Source organism: Puma concolor, chromosome D4 (assembly GCF_028749965.1).
Source record: "Puma concolor isolate L17-30 chromosome D4, mPumCon1.1.hap2, whole genome shotgun sequence".
NCBI classification, from domain to species: Eukaryota; Metazoa; Chordata; class Mammalia; order Carnivora; family Felidae; genus Puma; species Puma concolor.
The window spans coordinates 48,855,334-48,865,665 of NC_141679.1; the positions used below are offsets into that span (position 1 = coordinate 48,855,334).

General features: G+C 37.3%; 1 pseudogene; it reads left to right on the top strand.

The window, feature by feature from the left end:
* Positions 1–6,559: 6,559 nt before the first annotated feature.
* LOC112856767 (uncharacterized) lies at positions 6,560–9,682 on the top strand (annotated as a pseudogene).
* Positions 9,683–10,332: the final 650 nt, after the last annotated feature.

The window sequence follows — 10,332 nt, forward strand, 5'->3', positions numbered from 1 at the left end:
AAATCTTTAAAAAAATTTTAAAAGCATGAACATATAGTGGCATGATAACAAGACACATTTCTTCTTGTACAGTGAACCTGACACCTGCAGGTCATAAACTTTAATATTTAAAAAGATTGAGATATAAGGTTACAATTTATGAAGGGTAGAGGAAGTATCCTTAATCAACCTGAATACTTCACTTTTGGTCTTACTCAATTTTACTTCTTTTGACCTGGCTAGATTTTTCTAGATCTGCTTTAATATATGTCTCACACGATTCTTGTCCAGTCTGGATTGCATTAGAGAATTGCAGTCTTGTATCTGGATCATAATTACTCTTTATTGAATACCCTTATTCAGGGCAGACTAAGTATCCAGCATTTATATCTATCTTAGCATTCAAGCAACACAATTATCTCCAGGATCCACCAGACTCTACGTACAATTAATAATGAAAGTATGATGGCTTCTTCAATGCACTATAGATTATTGCTGTCCAAAATTTTCCCAAGTCATGAAAAATAATAAGGGCTAGCATTTATCAAGTTATTTTAGTATGTGCATGACACTGTGCTAAATGCTATGTGCACTTTCAAATTTCATATCTCAAATCTAAGAAGCAAGCAGTGTCATTATCCTCTCTTTGGAATAAATGCAGGCATAGAGGATTTAAATATATTGCCTAAATTTTGTAAAACAATCTGGTAAATGAGCCTAGGATTAGAGCTCAGTTCTTTACAACACAGCAGCCAGTGCTTTCCAACTCTTAATATGCTATTTCCTGGGAATAATTCACATTTACTTTCAAATAATTCTTTTATGTTCCTCGTCATGCTCTTCTTTTGTTATGTCTGTTTTTGAAACATCACTTGCAGGTTTATAGTAAGCTACCTTGCTGCTCTTGGTCAGTGTCCTCTGTGAGAAGCCTGTCTTACTCACCATTTTGTGACATGGTGCTCCAGGACTCTTGCATTGCCCTAAGACACTGGATTCCCTCACGTCCTATTTAATTCTGTACCTTTTTTTAACTTGCTTTCTAATTTGAGTATTTTCTATTTGCCTGCCAGCTTATTCTGTGTTCCTGTGATCTGCCTTTTGTTCTGCTCTCATCACTGGAGGGCTATTTTATTAGTTGAAGACTTTTGTTAGAGTATTAAAGTATAATTTTCAAAAAGTTAAAAACATGACTCTCATAACAATATAGACTGAATATGTCAATTTTTACTCAACTCTAATGAAAGAACCAGCAAGATAATAAACCTGGTTTGAAGAAAAATTTGAGAAATTGGGATTTTTATAGTTTTTCAGTTAAAGAAATGTAGAGATAAATTTGCTAATTAGTCCATGACTGAATAATGGTTAATGTCTACTAGACGAAAAACAGTAACCTTTGGATTACTTTTCCTCCTGACCAGAAACCATTTGAATTGCTATTGTTGAAGAATCATTTGCAACTCTCTTAGACAAGAATCATATGCATGACTATCAGTTTTGTAAAAATTCATCCCTAATACTTTACAGTTGTGAAATATTCTGATTATTACATTTGTGATCAAACAAAGCTATACACCCTAGAAAATCAGATAGTCCTCAGAAAGGGTGAGCTACTCCCAATACTATATTCAAAATATTCCCAATAATCTCTTTGCCTGTTTCCAAGTTCTGGATAAATTTTCATGATGAGTTTTTCAGGGTGAAATATGTCTGAATATATCCCCCGTTGTCTAGAAACATGGATGTCATGACAAATTCTCTATAAATATAGTAAGGATTCTCCTGTCTAATGAAGGTCAGACTTTTTTTTTCCTGTTTTGCCATTTTATGATAACTGGCCTATGGTCTAGAGTGGTGCTCGTCTATAAAATGTAAACTCAGAGTTAACTTAGATAAGAACATTTCTCTTCTACCCAGGGTGACAGGGGAACTTTCTCCAACCAAAACTTGGAGGCACATGACTAAGATGGGAAACAACTTGACTGAATTTTGAGTCTTTTGTTTTAGTTTTTTGTTTTTTTTTTTTTTTTTTTTTTTTTTTTTTTATGTAGGCTCACAAAAACTAAAAGGAACCAACTTTGGGTGTGTGGGGGGGATGAAATCCTAATGACCCTCAGCATCAAACTAATTGAAGAAATAAATTCAGAATAAGGATTCCAAATTGAGATTTTGAAGATAAATGAATATATTAGAATGTATACTGAACCAACCAAAGAAAAGGTCGTTTTTAAAATTTATTTCAAACTGGCTAGCCAGGACTTACATACATATTTTTCTAAATAGAAATGTTTTGCTCTTGTTTCTTGGTAACACAATAGGAGCTTTAAAATATTTGTTGAAATTTAATGCTAATAAAAGCCAAAAAACTATAACATAATACCTTTTCTTGTTTTCAAAGAAAAACTTATCAACTACATTGTTTAGAATTATATTTGGTTTTGCTTTTTTTTTTTTTCATTTTTCCCCCCTCTTCTACTGGCTGCTACCATATTGGAATATAATACCCTTAGTGTCCTTTAGAATGTCACCAAAATTTCTGAGCTATGAGGAAAGCAAATTTAACAATGAGAAAAGTACATAATAGTTAAATATTATGCATTTGCTTAATAGATATTTATGTAGCTATTCAAAGTATTTATCATGTATGGATTGCGGAAAGTTAAAAAATTTCTCATCTTCTGTATTGATGTATGCTACCCAATGTCAATGTTGGAAATAATCAAGATTTCTGTCTCCACTGATGTTAACAAATATTTTTTTTCTGGTAAAAACCTTGAGGAAATTCACATATTTTGCTTTTTTGTTTCTTCACATACAAACTATGGATTTAATTTGGAACATGTATTTAGATGTTTTTCCTTCACACCATTTTTTGAGGCATGGAGAGAGGAATTGGTAAACTTGGATATTATCAGTGTTAAGTGAGCCACCCAATATGCTTTCTCTCCAGTAGCATGCACACTACACAGTCATACTACTTAGCTGATGAACATAACATTTTTTTTTCTTTGAAACCTATTAAGGACTCCTTTCATCCTAATAGAGTCTACTGAAAATTTTCATCAAAAAAGAAAAGGTGCATATGATAGGATTTTCATATTTCCAGGTGTCTCAGAAAAAGAGTGAGATAGCAACAGCTTTCCCTTTTTAGTCAGCGGTTAAGAAGATAACAAAGTGGCATGTGGAAAAATGACGAAGAAATAAAAAAATATAACCAACCCTGGACTGGACCATGGAAGAAGACAGAGGACAGAGTGTAGGGAAGTAAGAATTGCTATCAGACTTTCCAATATGGGAAGCTCTAAATTTCCATTAAAAAACAAAAACAAAACATTGTCTAAAATTCATAAGGAACAAGGGTTCCCATGTTGAGAAGTGATATACTCTTAAGAGATACTATTTTTGAAATATTTTATTAAACAAGTTTTCTTACATGTGGGGCATTGATTTTGGTGTTCAGGGCTTATATTCTAGTGTTAGTCAAACAGAGAGGGAACAGTGAAGAATCCAAACAAGTTTTAAAATATTTTGTTACCTTTAATATTGCTGTGATAGAAACTTCTGGACAGAGAATGTAGAAGATAGGATTTTCTCACACACACACACCTCCTCCCAGTCCACCCATCCCTCCTCCCAGACACATTTAGCATCACCTTGATGACTTTATGATAGAAATATTTTGTGAATTATGTGATGTGAAAGATTGATTCAGCTATAATTTAAACTTTGGCAAATGGCTACGAATAGAAACATGTACCAATAGTAAAAACGAATGAAACAATATTAAGCTAAAAGTTTGACACACACCCCAGTAGATGCTCCACATACAGTTCAAGTGTGAAGAGCATGGCACACTGGAGGCAATTACATTTTCAGAATGAAAGGAGTTATAATTCCTGATCCTTGGGCTCATTCATTTCAAGGCTTGCTCAATTGCAAATGTAACCAGAGATTTAATAACTAGTGTTACCCTGGGAGGATGCTGTAGGAATAAATTTAGATTTAAAAAATATATATTCACATCCTCTACATAAATGGCAACTTTCTCTCTCTTGCTTAAGAGCAGACTGACAGAAAGGTTATTCACTTTACTCTGCAGGCGCTTACACATTTGAAGCATAGCTCTTTCAGCCATCATCTAAAATAGCACTTCTCTAGGGGCGCCTGGTTGGCTCAGTCAGTTAAGCGTCCAACTCTTGATTTCGGCTCAGGTCATGGTTTCACACTTTATGGGTTCAAGCCCCACATCAGGCTCTGTGCTGGCAATGAGAAGCCTGCTTGGGATTCTCTGTCTCCCTTTCTCTCTCTGCTCGTCTCCTTCTCTCTCTAAATTAAATAAACAAACAAACATTTAAAAATAAAATAGCTCTGGGGCGTCTGGGTGGCACAGTCGGTTAAGTGTCCGACTTCAGCCAGGTCACGATCTCGCAGTCCGTGAGTTCGAGCCCCGCGTCAGGCTCTGGGCTGATGGCTCAGAGCCTGGAGCCTGTTTCCGATTCTGTGTCTCCCTCTCTCTCTGCCCCTCCCCCGTTCATGCTCTGTCTCTCTCTGTCCCAAAAATAAATAAATGTTGAAAAAAAATTAAAAAAAAAAAATAAAATAAAATAGCTCTTCTCAAAACCAGTCTTTGTTTTTTTTTCTTACAAACTGTTTCAGAGTTACCTGAGTGTCAGGGATTTGGTAAATGTATGTGTAGAAGACCCAAGAAGGGGTGAACAAAACATGGAGGACTCAGTATCTGATTTCAGAAAATGGAAATGAAAAATAATATTTAATTTTAAAATACATGGATGTTTCCACAGTTCAGTATAAAGCGATGGAACAAAAGATGTATGTTGAGTTTTGTGCAAGCTCTTGGAAGGCACTCTTTGTATCAATAAAAATATGTAAGTGGTATTTGATTTAATTCTGGGTGCCAGATAATCATCACCTTTTTCTTCCCTTCCTCCCTTTTTCCTCCCCCCTCCTCCTCCCCCTCCCTCCTCTTCTTCCTCTTCTTTTTCCTCCTCCTCCATCCTTTTCTTCTTCATACTCCTCCTCCTTTTCATCTTCCTTCTCCTCTTCCCCTCTTCCTGTTCCTTCTCCTTCTCCTCCTTGTTCTCTTCCTCCTCCTCCTCCCCCTCTCCATCCCCTTCTCTCTCCGTCACCTACAAGTGGCCTAAAGTCTCCCTTGCTTCCTCTTCCTTTCTCCCCTCTAGTCTCTATAGTCCTTTGCCCATTCAATCTCCTACACATACAATCCCACCTAATTTCTTCTCCGAGGACTGAACACAGGAATATTCTAATTTCCAACCCAAGTGGCAAAATCCTAATAGCATATACTCTACAAGAGGTGCTGGCAGTGTCACAGATATTCATTTTATCTCTCTCTCTTCATTTCATGTTACATCCATCCTAATTGTCACTACCAATACTGCCTGATGTCTCTAAATTTGGACTTTGGTTCAACTCTTCAGAGAATAAAACCTCCACTTTCTCCAGGGATGGAGGAAGGACAGTAGCCTCACTGCTTGTGCCATGGAGGAGACCAAGAACCTAAGAGCATCTAATTCAGAGATTCTACTGATCTCTCCACTCCAGATACTGGCTGATGCACTGAGATTCAGCCTATTTCTTATTGCTTATCTACATTCTCATTCTGCCACCTCCTTTTAATTCATGAACATATGCAGACATACAGGTGTATATGTGCACATACATATACACACAGGCAGTTAGGGTTCAGTCCATTTATTGTACTAAAACTATTGCCACTAATCTATCTGCTTTCTCTCTCCAAAAATTATATTTATTTCTTTTTTCTTTTACTCATCCAGTCTTTAATTCAACAAACATTTACTGATCATCCACTGTGAACTAAGATTTGAGCCCAGTGCTGAAGATACACATAAGCAAAACCAGAACCAGTCTGTCTTCCCCTTGGCAATTATAATCTAAAAGGATAGGCAGATGGTTATTGAATAAATGTAAAATCACACTGCTTGATGCCTTTTACAAGTTGTGGATGCAGAGATCTATGGCCTTTTGAGGTTTTATAACATGATATTTGACTTGGGTGGTTAGGGAAGTAGTGAATGAGCTGTTATTTGAAGGAAGATTAGTTAAGAGTATTCCATAAAGGAAAGGGCTGATGCCAAAGGTGGGTAGTAGTGGTCTACTGATTGCAACTCCAGGGAAGAGACAAGAAGTAAGGAAGAGGGATAGGGTTAAAGTGGGGGTGGGTGTGGCACAGGGGTGGAGGACACCTACTATACTGTCAGATTAGATGGAGCATTTATGTGATGATTGCTGTGGAAAACAAGGGTGTTGAAGGAATCTGGACCATCCTCACACCATTTTTATGGAAAGGTTTCATGGGAAAGATTATTGTCCCTTTCACTTTAGTGTTATATATGTCCTTAGACCACATCTAGGATTCTGCTAGTTTTGAACATGGGTTCTTTTCTATAAAGTCAACTGAGTAAGTTCTATCTTAGATGTTGTAGAGTTATTTAAAACTTTATATATAGGTGATCTCAAAATGGAGGTAAGGTCACCCCAGCCCAACTTTGGGCATCACTGCTGTAGGTGGGGAAGGGAGGGCCATGATCCAAAGAAACGGGAGCAGTTGAAAAACTCTTTGTTGGTGACTTAAGCTACACATGATAGCTGGAGAGAATATTTTGAAAATGGGGCACACTTAGAGATTGTGTGGTGATGAGACCCCCACCTCCCAAAAATGTTCCAGGCTTTTTTTTCTTTTTGCTTTTTTTGTTTCTTATTTTTTATAAAGAGGAGAATACTCCATTTTTAAAAAAAATGTTTATTTATTTATTTTGTGAGAGAGAGGGAGAGAGAATTCTGAGCAGGCTCTGTGCTGCCAGTGCAGAGCCTAATGAGGCGCTCGACCTCATGACCTGAGCCAAAATCAAGAGTCAGATGCTTACCCAACTGAACAACCCAGACACCCTAGGGATTTTGGTTTTGTGACTTACTCTTGTGTGGAGGAGGTGGACGCAGCAATGTGTGCTGGGCCACACAAGGTTGTTGGACATGTAGTGGAACCAAAGATAACTGTTTCTAGAGAGGACTCTGTAAAACCTGGTATCCATCTAACAGTGAAGAAAATTTTCGTTTGTGGGATTAAAGAAGATACAGAACAATATATTTTGAGAGACTACTTTGAAAACATATAGCAAGTAGTGAAACTGTAGAAGTTACAGAAGCCAGGCAGAGTGGAAAAAAGAGAGGATTTGCTGTTGTAATGTTTGATGATCATGATACCATGGATAAAATTGTCATTTAGAAATACCACCCTATTAATGAGCATCATCGTGAAGTAAAAAAGGCCCTTTCTAAATAAGAAATGTAGTCAGCTGAATTGCAAAGAGGTCAAGGACGTGGATCTGGCAACTTTAGGGGTCATGGAGACCACTTTGGAGGTGGTGGTGACTTTGGTGGAAGAGGAGACTATGGTGGTGGAGGTGGTGGCAGGAAAGGTAGTTACGGAGGTGGTGGCAACTATGGCAGTGGTCTTGGTTACAGTAGTAGAGAAGGCTATGATGGGGGTGGACCAGGATATGGAAACCAAGGTGGCAGATATGGTGGCAGTGGGCAGAGGATATAGCGATGGCAACGAAGGAGGAGAATTTGGAGGGAACTACGGTGGTGGTGGGAACTATAATGCTTTGGGGAATTATAGTAGACAACAGCAATCCAATTATGGACTTGTGAAGGGGGGCAGTTGCGGAGAAGAAGCTCCCACAGTCCCTGTGGTGGTGGTTATGGGTCTGGTGGTGGAAATGGTGGCTATGGTTGCAGAAGGTTTTTCAAACAAACAAACAAACATACAACAAACCAGCAAAAAAAAAAAAAAAAAAAAAAAAAAAAAAAACTCAGAAGAAAAGTGTTACAGTTCTCAGCAGGAGAAAGAGTTAAGAGTTGTCAGGAAAGCTGCTGGTGACTTGGAGATAGTCGTCCCCAGTGCATTAGAGGAACTGTAGAAATCTGCCACAGGAGGAACAATGATCCACATACTCAGAGAAGTGACTGTACCTTAAACAGGAATCCCTTCTTGTCCAGGACTGTCCTAGCCACATTCTGCAAAAAGTGCAACTATGAATTAGTGCAGTGTGGTGTCAATTAGATGTACGTTCCTGATGTAGCTTTTCCTTTTTCTTTTTGTTACATCTTTTCATGACATCTCATTGTCCTGTAAATTGTGGTAGCTGTACCAGGAATAAAAAATTAAGGAATTTTTAACCTAAAAGAGAAAATAAAATAAAATAAAGTTTTATATATAGGATGTTTCACGTCACAAAAAGTCTTGGGACTTAAATGCTTGCCATCTTAAATGATTGGAACATGATGTGTTCAAGAAACTCTTGGTCGTAGAGCTCAGAATCAGAGCTACTGAGTAAAAGCTTCAGGGAGGACAGCTTACTCTGAACATAAACAGGAACAAAACAGACAGGAACACCTTGCCATTGACGTTCAGACTCTTAAAATGGAATGGAGTGGCTCAGAATAAATATCCCATAAAAGGAAATACCAGGGTAAAGAATCATTGCATGGGGCATATTTTGTGCATTTTGTGTGGGGTCATGAAGTAGGTAATATTAATACAATGGATGTAAGTTGAACCAGAAAAATTCAAAGATAATCCACTTCTTTGATTCTATAAATAACCTGTTTAACTATTTTGGTGCTCTAGTTCAATTCCTAGCCACTTAAAAAAATCACCACCTTTCTTTGCTAGCAGCCTAGGCAATTCCTTTGCCTGAGGCTTAAGATTTGAATGAACTGGATGTTGGTTTTTTTTTCTTTTTTTTTTTTAATGTGAAATATGTTTTTGATTTGTAAATGAACTCAGGCACAGCAATGGACATTGAAATTATTATTTTTAAATGAAATAAAAATAGAGCTGACAGCTAAAGAACTTTCACAGCAGTTATTATTATGTGTTATTATTAGCAGCAGCATGTGGTGACATTTTAGGCTCCAAATCCACAGAAATATATCCTAGATCATGGGTATTCCAGATGCTAGGGGGAAGAAAACAGAAATGCTGCTGTCTGGCTTCACATGACAGAACTTTTTGAAAATGAAATAAGAAATCTGATAATTTTCTACTAGGCAGTGGAGACTGATTTATCTCTATCCCTAGGGGTTGAAAGGTTAACAATGGGATTTTTCTACAAATGTAGATATCAGCCACCAAGAACACTACTCAGAATATGCTGAGGAATGTCTTTGACTCCTTAAGCTGTATGAAATCTGTCACATTATTAGTGACTTAATGGAAGAATATATTGTATTTTATGGATTTAGTCAGCATGGAACCCCTAAAACACAGCTTTGAATAAAAGTGAAAACTTGATGTGGTGTGGCCTCTTCTCCAACTAGTACAAACAAACTTCTAGACTTTCTCGAAGAAGTTTTCTGCTTTGGGTACTCAAATTTCTCTTAGCAGAAATTGGGACATTGACATTCTGTGGGTGGATAGGCGGCATATTATAGTCATTAGAAATGTGGATTTAGAATCAAATTCTGCTGCATTTGAGTCTCTGTAACTCTGTTCCTCCCTAGATGTGCTCTCCTGGGAAGTTCATCATCTCTGAAATTCTTCTCTTCATCTCTTCATAAAATTCTCATCATGTCTAAAATTTGCTTTCCTCATCTGCAAAATGTAATAATAGTCACCTGTATCTTCATAGAGGTGTTGTAAGGATTTAATTATGGAGCATCACATCAAGCACTCAGATATATGTCTGACGATGTATGTAGCTGGCAAGTCAAAAAAACACAACTTATACTATACTGGACCCTAAATCATGGGGAAAGCTCATGCTCTGGGTCTGATACACCTACCTGAATTTGATCTCTGACTTCATCTGTAATGAATTTTGTTACTAAGTCATGTTCTTAGTATAGTAGCTGACCCAGAGCACATCAGCATATTATCTATTTATTTTTATTTAAAAAAATTTATACCAATTAGTGCCATGCCATTTGGATTATGAAATCCTTTAAAAATTGACTAAAAGGAAATTAGTTATATCACATGAAAATTTTGTGTGGCTGTGACAGATATTCCCCCAAAGAGTGACTTAAACAATTAGTATCTTTATTTTCTGTCACAGGATGAAGATTTGAATGTAGGGTATTTAGGGGTAGCTGTGGCTCCATGATGCAATCAGGGTCTCAGAGTCTTTGTAAAATCCTGTCAGCCATCCTTAGGATGTAGTTATGCCCCCTTGTGGTCACAGGTGTCTGCTCCACCTTTATGTTCAGATGCTGGGCAGGAAGTGGCAGGGCACAGAAAAAAGGCATATGCTGTGTCTCTCAGCCATATAAATCCTACCAGACAACTTGCTT